Source organism: Salmo trutta, chromosome 14 (assembly GCF_901001165.1).
Source record: "Salmo trutta chromosome 14, fSalTru1.1, whole genome shotgun sequence".
NCBI classification, from domain to species: Eukaryota; Metazoa; Chordata; class Actinopteri; order Salmoniformes; family Salmonidae; genus Salmo; species Salmo trutta.
Window position 1 is genome coordinate 70,085,944 of NC_042970.1, and position 12,292 is coordinate 70,098,235.

The 12,292-nt window shown below is 39.7% G+C and overlaps 1 long non-coding RNA gene across 1 annotated transcript; it reads left to right on the forward strand.

Moving 5' to 3' along the window:
* Positions 1-348: 348 nt before the first annotated feature.
* LOC115207137 (uncharacterized) lies at positions 349-936 on the forward strand. Its single transcript, XR_003880929.1, has 2 exons — positions 349-721; positions 839-936. It is a non-coding gene; the product is annotated as an uncharacterized LOC115207137 (long non-coding RNA).
* Positions 937-12,292: the final 11,356 nt, after the last annotated feature.

Genomic DNA, 12,292 nt, shown 5'->3' on the forward strand with positions numbered 1-12,292 from the left:
GGTAGGTTCACCTGCCTTCAACCAAAATGGAAGGAGTCAGAAGAAGAGTGAGGGTGAGAGGAGGAGTACACAGAGGAGGAGAAGGAGGTAGAGGAAGACGCAGAGGCCGAGCCAGAGGTCGAGGAAGACCTGAAGCAGGAGGAGAACGTGTACAAAGAAGAAGAGGACCAAACTTATCAAATGACATTCGTGCAACACTAGTGGACCATGTGGTGAACCACGGATTGACGCTGAGGGAAGCTGGACTGAGAGTTCAGCCAAATCTTAGCAGATATACAGTGGCATCTGTCATAAGGACTTTTCGACAGGAAAACAGGTAAAAGAAGATCTGTCTACAGTTACAGTAATCAGCCGCTTATTGTATGCACCATATCAGCACTTGTGATACCCCTTCCTGTGACATTGTACAGTAAGTTACATGTATTATTCTCTACATAGGATTGAGGGTCGGGAATGACAAGGAGGAAGGGGGCCCATATTCACGCAAGAACAAGAGAGAGAGATAATAAGCATGGTTTTGGCCAATAATGCTATCAGGCTCAGAGAACTACAAGCCAACATTATCGGTGACCATGCCATTTTCAATAATGTCCATCAGGTCTCTCAGTCAACACTGGCACGCATCCTGAAAAGACATCAGGTTCAAATGAAACAACTTTATCGAGTGCCTTTTGAGCGGAATTCAGAGAGGGTCAAACGGCTGCGGCATGAGTATGTGGAGGTTTGTATTGTTCACTTTAGCACTGTGATGTTGCATACCGCACACATGACTTTTTTACATTGACTGTATACTAGACCTATCCTGAACTACACAATCTTGTCTTTCACTGTATTTCAGGGAGTTTTGCAGATGGATGCTGAGGAAATCCTGCATGAATTCATATATATTGATGAGGCAGGGTTCAACCTCACAAAAGCAAGAAGGAGAGGCAGAAATATCATTGGCCACAGGGCTATAATCAATGTCCCAGGGCAACGTGGGGGTAACATCACCCTTTGCGCTGCCATTTCACAGCATGGGGTTCTCCTCCGTCATGCCAAAATGGGCCCTTACAACACACCTCACATTCTCGCATTTTTGGACCGATTGCACCACACCGTCACAGCAGGTAATGAAATGCACCAGATGCAATACACTGTCATCTGGGACAATGTGTCATTCCACCGCTCTGCTTTGGTCCAGAACTGGTTTCAACACCATCCACAGTTGACAGTACTATACCTTCCACCATACTCTCTGTTTCTAAACCCTATGGAAGAGTTTTTCTCTGCATGGCGGTGGAAGGTTTACGATCTCCAGACCCAGGCTCAGGTACCCCTCATTCAGGCCATGGAGGAAGCCTGTGACCAAGTCCACGCCGCAGCTATGCAAGGATGGATTCCACATTCAAGACGGTTCTTCCCGCGTTGTCTTGCTAATGAGGATATTGCTTGTGATGTTGATGAAATTCTCTGGCCAGATCCAGCTAGGCGAAGAGATAATGTATAGTATGTTTACTGTAGTATTTTCTGTACAATATTGTCCGTTTTTTTCAGATTATTTTTTGTTTGTTGTTGTTGTTATTTACTGTAATTGTAACCTGTACTGGATACAGTATTTTATGTTTGTCTGTTGTTTGCTGAGCTAACAGTGTTATGCACACTACTGTAGTAGCATGAAAACTGGGACATGTTTTGTTGTGATTCTCCATGTTGACATGTTGACTGATTTGGGTATATGGAGAGAAATAAATGATATTTTCCTCAGTCTGCATCATTGGTCTTGTGTAGTATTTGTATAGTTGCACTTTCTCTGTGTACTTCATTTACAGTACTCTAATCACTGACAATTAGACTTGCTAAAAGTGTTTTAGGTTAGCAAAGCAGTGTGTAACTGGTTCAAAAAGATTGAAGTCATATGAAATGTGTGTTTCGTATGGTAACAAAATATTGTTTTTATGGAGCCGTGTATAGTTTTGCCAAAAATGTTCCATTTTCCAAATGATCTGAAGTGTTGTGCTACTTTGGTGTAGGGTTGTGCTAATTGTGTGTAGAGTTTTGACAAACCGGGCACCTGTTTTCAGAATTGTGCTTAAACAATTGAAAAAAACTGTACCAGCTAAGTGGGGTTAAAATAGCTTGGAAATGCTACAGACAAACAAACCACTAATAAAACATGATATATTTATATTCATATCTCATCTAAGACCATTATGTAAACCACATTACAACTATATTTTAGCCATTGCATTTCAATTATTAATCATTACATTTCAATTATTAACCATTACATTTAAATTATTAACCATTACATTCGAATTATTAACCTTTACATTTCAATTATTAACCATTACGTTTCAATTATTAACCATTACATTTCAATTATTAACCATTACATTTCAATTATTAACCATTACATTTCAATTATTAACCATTATACTTCAATTATGAACCATTATACTTCAATTATTAACCATTACATTTCAATTATTAACCATTATACTTCAATTATTAACCATTACATTTCAATTATTAACCATTACATTTCAATTATTAACCATTACATTTCAATTATTAACCATTATACTTCAATTATTAACCATTATACTTCAATTATTAACCATTACATTTCAATTATTAACCATTATACTTCAATTATTAACCATTACATTTCAATTATTAACCATTATACTTCAATTATTAACCATTACATTTCAATTATTAACCATTACATTTCAATTATTAACCATTACATTTCAATTATTAACCATTATACTTCAATTATTAACCATTATACTTCAATTATTAACCATTACATTTCAATGTCTAAATCGACTTACTGTGTTTGTTCTTCATTTCAAGCAGTTTACTGGGCATTACAGTTTTCTTCAATCGATTTGGTGCTATTTTCAGTTGTGGTGAATTTCCAAAACTCCACACTGGTAACACGTGTAACACAGAAAGTCTCATATTCAAAACTTTGCATTGTGCATTAATACTAAGACTTAGTTACCACATACGTGTGAAAATTGTACCAAAGCGATTGAAATAAACTGTAAGGCCAAGTGGAGAGCTATGTTATTGACTTAACCCCAAAACCACAAAATGACCACGACCACAATGACCTACACACAACCAGCGACCTGTAAATAGCATTTACATCACCGTTAAGCAAGCGGACATGTTTACCTAACAATGATGTTGCTACAAAGATATGCAATCAATGACGTCGAGGGACCAACCAAGACATCTGACCATAGCCAGTAACTTTCCATTCAAATCTTTGATGTCAAAGTCAGGCCTTTACCTTCTAGCTACACTATGGTTTAACGCTAACCTCCTTGACACCAAGACTACAGCAAACATCCAAGCCCAAATAACAAAGGTGTTGATGACACATTTTCACTCCTTAGAGGATGAAAGCACTAAAGACATTGTAATGCAATGCTCACAATTCAGAAACGGTTGGCATAAAAAGACTGCAGAAGTTCTCTGCCAACTCCAGTGTGTGTGTGTGTGTGTGTGTGTGTGTGTGTGTGTGTGTGTGTGTGTGTGTGTGTGTGTGTGTGTGTGTGTGTGTGTGTGTGTGTGTGTGTGTGTGCGTGCGTGCGTGCGTGCGTGCGTGCGTGCGTGCGTGCGTGCGTGCGTGCGTGCGTGCGTGTGTGTGTGCGTGTGTGTGTCAGATCCACAGAAGCAAAATAGTGTTATATTTATGCAATCATGCTGTACACATGCCTTTATATGAAATTCAATAACTATGAGCAGCTTGAAGTGATTGTAAGTACCATGAGTGAATGTATGACATACAGTACTTGCCTTCGATTTTACAACTGTTGATTCTAATCATTCTTTTCTCAAATATTTTCATGCCAGAGTTTTGACTGAAGAGGGTTTGCATAGAGTGAACTATTGACCTCAGAGTGCTTGACGACTAGCTAAATGTCCTTGTTGCTCAAGGTTAACAGGCAACAGAACATACAGTATGGCTATGAATATGTATGTATGGTTACAATATACAGTAGAATATATAGCAGAGTATAAAATAATGTATTATTTCTGCTTCAACACGGTCTCATTAGAATATATGAAAATAGTGACGTTTAACCATTATACACTGACATATGGCTTCATATAATTAAAGGTAATAGGGACTGTTGAAGTCAGGTTATCTATAATGACTTCAGTTCCTCTTGGTGGCACTATGGACACTACCATCCTCTCTTCCTCCCCTCACTTGTATGACTCTAGCTGAAGGATAGTGCTACATAGTGCTTCAGCAATTGCCAGCCTTGTGACTGTTATCTGAGTACACAGGTGTATTTACAATGGGTTGTAAAAGTAGGAACTTTGGCTGTTAAACTGTTTAAACTGACAGAAGCAGATGGTACAGTAATATGAGACAAACAGCTTTAGGTCCATTTACAGATATAGGATCTTAATTTGAGCCAGTTTGCTACAGCAGGAAAATAATCCTGCAGCAGTAGGAAATGATAATTATTATATGAATTATAATTAATGGAAAAACATTTGTAGGGGTTGATATATTTTATGTTAGGGTAAATGAAGTCTGACATTTTAAAGTGGAAATTACAAACTTTAGAAGCCTTTTAAAACCTTGAATACACTACAAGTTTGCATTTCTTGCTGTGCAGGGAAATTCTCATCAACAAAAGAGTGATCAAATTAATATTCTACATCTGTACAATGTAACGCCATAGGGTTCATGCCAATGGTTCATGCCTTGTTCATTGGAAACATTGGCAGCGACAATACAATGATTGATGTAATGTACACAATATATACAAAAGTATGTGGACACCCCTTCAAATTAGTGGATTCGGCTATTTCAGTCACACCTGTTGCTGACAGGTATATACAATTGAGCACACAGCCATGCAATCTCCATAGACCAACATTGACAGTAGAATGGCCTTACTGAAGAGCTCAGTGACGTTCAATGTGGCAGCGTCATTGGATGCCACCTTTCAAACAAGTCAGTTCATACAATTTGCCCTGCCAGAGCTGCCCCGGTCAACTGTAAGTGCTGTTATTGTGAAGTGGAAACATCCAGGAGCAACAACGGCTCAGCCGCAAAGTGGTAGGCCTCACAAGCTCACAGAACAAGCCAGCCGAGTGTTGAAACGCGTAGAGCGTAAAAATCACCTGACCTCGGTTGCAACACTCACAAACGAGTTCCAAACTGCCTCTGGAAGCAACGTCAACTGTTCGTCGGGAGCTCCATGAAATGGGTTTCCATGGCTGAGAAGGCGCACACAAGCCTAAACTCTAAGATCAGTTTAGGCTTGTCGGCTGGAGTCAGCTGAAGTGGTGTAAAGCTAGCTGCCATTGGACTCTGCAGCTGTGGAAATGCTTTATCTGGAGTGATGAATCACGCATCACCATCTGGCAATCCGACAGACAAATCTGAGTTTGTTGGATGCCAGGAGAACGCTACGTGCCCAAATGCATAGTGCCAACTGGAATAATGGTTTGGGCTGTTTTTCATGGTTTGGGCTAAGCCTCTTAGTTCCAGTGAAGGGAAATCTTAACACTACAGCATACAATGACATTCTAGACTAATCTAGATGCTTCCAACTTTGAGGAAACTGTTTGAGGAAGGCCCTTTCCTGTTTCAACATGACAATTCCCCTGTGCACAAAGCAAGGTCTATACAGAAATGTTTGTCTAGATCGGTGGGGAAGAACTTGACTGGCCTAGAACTTGACTGGCCTGCACAGATCCCTGACCTCAACCCCATCGAACACCTTTGGGATGAATTGGAACTTTGACTTCGAGGCAATGCTAATAGTCAACATTCGTGCCCGACCTCAGCATTGCTCTTGCGGCTGAATGGAAGCAAGTCCCTGTAACAATGTTCTAACATCTAGTGGAAAGCCTTCCCAGAAGAGTACATTTACATTTACATTTACGTCATTTAGCAGACGCTCTTATCCAGAGTGACTTACAAATTGGTGCATTCACCTTATGATATCCAGTAGAGGCTGTTATAGCAGAGGGGGGAGGGACCAACTCCATATTAATGCCCATGATTTTGGAATGAGATGTTCAACAAGCAGGTGTCCACATACTTTTGGTCATGTAGTGTGTTTTGAATTGCTTGATGGGGAAAAATCCAGAAAGTATTATGACGATTTTATGTAGTATTGGAGAAAGTACCTGACTGAGTTGCAAGAACAAGGGCATACAGTGTACAGTAACAATTCAATATCTGAACGGGCAAGTTGCAAAGTCAGAATTGAATCTGTATGGAGTGCTGAGTAACAAATGGATTCCTGTGTGGGTTTCTCATAGTCAGGTGCAGTGGTGATATTTTGTGGGACTGCTGCCACAAAGCTCTGGCTGACAGTTAGGGAACTCCCTCTTGAATACATATGAATACTGTACTTGGACTTTCTTTTATTCTGGATACGAAGTTGACATTTTACAAATCTTTCAGATATTCTTTCAACATTTCTACGGTACTATACTCCTATAGCCAGTTTCCATACTGTACAGCAGCAAACTCTTTGATTATTATCATGACAGACTTGGATGAAAACACGCTACAGCCAGATTTAACCACTACACTAGACTAACTCCTTGCCAATGCACTCTCTGCATTTCCCCATGTGACTGCCCTTTCTGTCTTTTCATTTAAGAGTATCGTTGCTGTTGCGTCAAATGATTTGAGTGAGTTTTCGGAGAAGAAATTATTGAATTTGCCTGGTATGTTGTCAGCCCCTGAATGGCCTGTGTTGTGTGTGAAATATAACCGTTTAATCTGCGCAATTTCCAATTTGTTTATCCGTGAATTATCAAATAAAACTGGACATGAGACATTTTTGTGGAGAGCTCTGGAAAGACAGAGTAGTTGTTGGCTTGTCCTAAAGTAACCTGATACTATCATTTTTCACGAAACATGTATTTTTCCAAACCACATTATTAACAAGATAACGAGCCATGTATGTATGTTTATGCTCATTATAGAAAAGGATATTATTTTCAGAGTGAAAAAAAAACTTGGCAAAAACACCAATTAAATCATTTGTTCAGCATTTCAAGTCATCATTTTGACTCATGCTAGAAATGGAATGAATTATAGTTTTGAGGAGGATTATTCTTTATAAATGGAAGCAGAGAGAAAGGAGCAACAACATGACAAGTAAGCTGACAGGATTTCATCAGCTAAACATGCAATACAGATGTTGGATCTTGATTTGATCACTCATTTGTTGATTTGAATTTTCGTGCACGGCAGGAAATACAAATGTGTAGTGTATCCAAGAGTTAAAAAGGCTTCTAAAGTTTGTAATTTCCACTTAAAAATTTCAGACTTGATTTGCCCTAACGCAAACTCTATCAAGCCCTACAAAAAAATGTCCATGAATTATAAGCCACATATGGCTCAGTTGGTAGAGCATGGTGTTTGCAATGCCAGCATGGTGTGTGCAACACCAGGGTTGTGGGTTTGATTCCCATGGGGGGCCAGTACAAATAAAATAAAAAAATGCATGAAATGTATGCATTCAATACTGTAAGTTGCTCTCGATAAGAGCGTCTGCTAAATGACGAAAATGTAATAATTGTTATTTAATGTTGCTGGAGGATTTTCCTGCTGTAGCTAACTAGCTCAAATTAAGATCTTACATCTGTATGTCTCTTATTAGTTTGAAATGTGGTTTTACACACGCTTGACATCACGCCTCACTGAAAACATTCCAACCGTGTGAGGACATAACCCATGCGTAAGGCAATGAGTTCCCCTGACCATGTGACCTGACCAAGAACAACTCTGGGCCTTATGCAGACCAGAGGTCATAATAACCTGAGACTGCAGTCTACAGTCCCGCACAGTGCAACAATAGGTGCAACAGAGACAGCATGTGTTTAGTCAGCAGGGCCTAGTACACTTTTTATTTTGTCCAGTGGCTCTGTCTTACTAGATGTTGTCAGTGAGGACAAGTATCTGGGGTTGATTATTAATGAATTTGTGGATTACAATGTGTCTGTTAAGTACATAGCTAACCATGTGAATGATGCCCTTGGTCACATTATTGCAAAGTGTAAATACATGGGTGTGCTACCTTTTAAATGTTTCAATAAACTGTTTGGTGCTAGCTATTATGAATTATGATGCAGCAGTATGGGGGCACAGAAATGTTACTGTACTGGTTTTAATGCTGTTTTTAACCATGCCTGCAGATTTGACCTTGTTGTGGGTAAATACTAAATGCTGCGATTCAAGGCGATTTGGTCTGGAAAACTATTGCAGTGGCTATGTCTTTTTAAAAAGTGGCAGAGATGTTGCAGCATGCCAAATTAATGTTTATGTAAACGTATATTTTTATGGGCTTGTGATGTTGCAACTGCAAATAAACATTTTATATGTCAAAGCCTTTTTTAACTGCATCCATATGACTCACTGGTACAATTAGAGTGTATTCTAGAAATGACCGTAATGCTTTTGAATCAGCACTTTTAGAGAGCATTGAACTAAAGTGGTACCAACTGATGAACATGCCTGAAAGTAACAAACCTACTGCCTTGTTAAATGCACTTTTGGGACAGAACCCTATGATTGTATTGTTTTATCCAAGCAATATGGAAGCTCTTTTGCAAAATGTAGATGTGGCGTGGCCCCTCTCGCTATTGAGACTGGTCGATACACAAACAGTCCCCTAGATAAAGGTGTACAGTTTGTACATTCTGTAACTATGGTTCCTTAGAAACTGAAGTGTATGCCTTGCTTTACGGTGGGTAATACAATAAAATGATTGATTATCCTTTTTGTCAGAAATGACATTTTAACTGTCTTAATAATATTAAATGACATGCAATTTTATCAGGTAACTATAATATACAGTACCAGTCAAAAGTTTGGACACACCTACTCGTTCAAGGGTTTTCTATATTTTTCCTATTTTCTATTTTGCAAAGCTGTCATCAATGTAAAAGGTGGCTACTTTGAAGAATCTCAAATATAAACGTGGTATAGGGGGCAGTATTTTCACGGCCGGATAAAAAACGTACCCGATTTAATCTGGTTACTACTCCTGCCCAGAAACTAGAATATGCATATAATTAGTTTGATTTGGATAGAAAACACTCTAAAGTTTCTAAAACTGTTTGAATGGTGTCTGTGAGTATAACAGAACTCATATGGCAGGCCAAAACCTGAGAAGATTCCATACAGGAAGTGCCCTGTCTGACAATTTGTTGTCCTTCTGTTGCATCTCTATCAAAAATACAGCATCTGTGCTGTAACATGACATTTTCTAAGGCTTCCATTGGCTCTCTAAAGCCGCCAGAAAGTGGAATGGGGTGTCTGCTGTCTCTGGGCAAAGAACAGCAGCAGAATTTGTAAGTGGTCAGCCTGGGACAGTGAGACTGAGATGCGCTTTCACGAGACTACTCCATTTTTTTCTTTCAGCCTTTGAATGAATACAACGTTGCCCGGTTGGAATATTATCGCTATTTTACGAGAAAAATCACATAAAAATTTATTTTAAACAGCGTTTGACATGCTTCTAAGTACGGTAATGGAATATTTTGACATTTTTTGTCACGAAATGCGCTCGCGCGTCACCGTTTGGATAGTTACCTGAACGCATGAACAAAACAGCGGTATTTGGATATAACTATTATTTGGAACCAAAACAACATTTGTTGTTGAAGTAGAAGTCCTGGGAGTGCATTCTGATGAAAAACAGCAAAGGTAATCCAATTTTTCTAATTGTAATTCTGAGTTTAGGTTGTCCCAAACTTGGTGGGTGTCAAATTAGCTAGCCGTGATGGCCGATCTATGTACTCAGAATATTGCAAAATGTGCTTTCGCCGAAAAGCTATTTTAAAATCTGACACCGCGATTGCATAAAGGAGTTCTGTATCTTTAATTCTTAAAATAATTGTTTTGTATTTTGTCAACGGTTATCGTGAGTAATTTAGTAAATTCACCGGAAGTTTTCGGTGGGTATGCTAGTTCTGAACATCACATGCTAATGTAAAAAGCTGTTTTTTGATATAAATATAAACTTCATTGAACAAAACATGCATGTATTGTATAACATAATGTCCTAGGAGTGTCATCTGATGAAGATCATCAAAGGTTAGTGCTGCATTTAGCTGTGTTTTGGGTATTTGTGATGCATGCTAGTTGCTTGGAAATGGCTGTGTGGTTTTTTGTGTCTATGTACTCTCCTAACATAATCTAATGTTTTGCTTTCGCTGTAAAGCCTTTTGGAAATCGGACAACGTGGTTCGATTCAGGAGAAGTGTATCTATAAAATGGTGTAAAATAGTCCTATGTTTGAGAACTTTGAATACTGACATTTTGTGGTTTTAAATTTGGCGCTCTGATTTGTCACTGGCTGTTGAATAGTGTGGGACGATTTCGTCCCACCTCCCCTAGAGAGGTTAACACTTTTTTGGTTACTACATGATTCCATATGTGTTATTTCACAGTTTTGATGTCTTCACTATTCTTCTACAATGTAGAAAATACTAAAAATAAAGAAAAACCCTTGAATGACTAGGTGTTTCCAAACTTTTGACTGGTACTGTACATGCCTGCGCCAAAGCCTGCCACCTTATCCCCCATCGAAGAAGTTTCTTTAGAAGTGCCTAATTGTCCTTTTATCCACTGTACTTTGTTTTGTTTTTGTTTATGCGTATAGATGGTGTAATGCCACCTGTACCATGGTTGACTACGATTGTTTTTAGTCTCTCAATTTGAATGGGCCACAATATCTGCATTTTGCATTATTGTATCATTGTGGAGTGACAGTTACGTTTATTCTGATAGAGATCTGTCCTCCATTGATTTAGTGACACAGATTGTTTGTAACTAGATCTATAGATTTTTTGTATTTTTATTTGTTTTTTATTTAACTAGGCAAGTCAGTTAAGAACAAATTCTTATTTACAATGACGGCCTACCCCGGCCAAACACTAACCCCGATGACACTGGGCCAATTGTGCACCACCCTAGGGGACTCCCAATCACAGCCTGTTGTGATACAGCCTGGAATCAAACCAGGGTCTGTAGTGATGCCTCTAGCACTGAGATGCAGTGCCTTAGACCACTGCGCCACTCAGGAGCCAAAATTGACAGTTAAAGAATTTGCACCTGGCAAAATTGGCATGGAATTTGATAGGAAAGTGAATGTGTTTATTCTTAGCAGGAGCTAGGTAGGGAAAACAGATCGATAGAAAGAACTGCGTATATCTTTTTGTTAAGGAGTTTGATCAAATGAAAGAGACATGAGATCCGTGAGGATGGAGTTGGGACTTGACCTAACCTGGTATTGACTGATCATCCAAACACCTCCCTCTTGATCTTCTGTTGAATCTGACAATTAATCTTGATGGTGGTACAAGTCGTCTCAAATAAAACTGTGAAGGACCTCGGCGTTACCCTGGACCCTGATCTCTCTTTTGACGAACATATAAAGACTGTTTCAAGGACAGTTTTTTTCCATCTACGTAACATTGCAAAAATCTGAAACTTTCTGTCCAAATATGATGCAGAAAAATGAATCCATGCTTTTGTCACTTCTAGGTTAGACTACTGCAATGCTCTACTTTCCGGCTACCCGGATAATGCGCTAAATAAACTTCAGTTAGTGCTAAACACGGCTGCTAGAATCTTGACTAGAACCAAAAAATGTGATCATATTACTCCAGTGCTAGCCTCTCTACACTGGCTTCCTGTTAAGGCAAGGGCTGATTTCAAGGTTTTACTGCTAACATACAAAGCATAACATGGGCTTGCTCCTACCTATCTTTCCGATTTGGTCCTGTCATACATACCTACACGTACGCTACGGTCACAAGGCGCAGGCCTTCTCTCACCCATGTGGGAGACGCAGACTCGGTCTCAACCTTTAAGTCTTCATTGAAGACTCATCTCTTCAGTAGGTCCTATGATTAAGTGAAGTCTGGCCCAGGAGTGTGAAGGTGAACGGAAAGGCACTGGAGCAACGAACCGCCCTTACTGTCTCTGCCTGGCCGGTTCCCCTCTCTCCACTGGGATTCTCTGCCTCTAGCCCTATTACAGGGGCTGAGTCACTGGCTTAGTGGTGCTCTTCCATGCCGGCCCTAGGAGGGGTGCGTCACTTGAGTGGGTTGAGTCACTGACGTGATCTTCTTGTCTGGGTTGGCGCCCCCCCTTGGGTTGTGCCGTGGCGGAGATCTTTGTGGGCTATACTCGGCCTTGTCTCAGGATGGTAAGTTGGTGGTTGAAGATATCCCTCTAGTGGTGTGGGGGCTGTGATTTGGCAAAGTGGGTGGGGTTATATCCTGCCTGTTTGGCCCT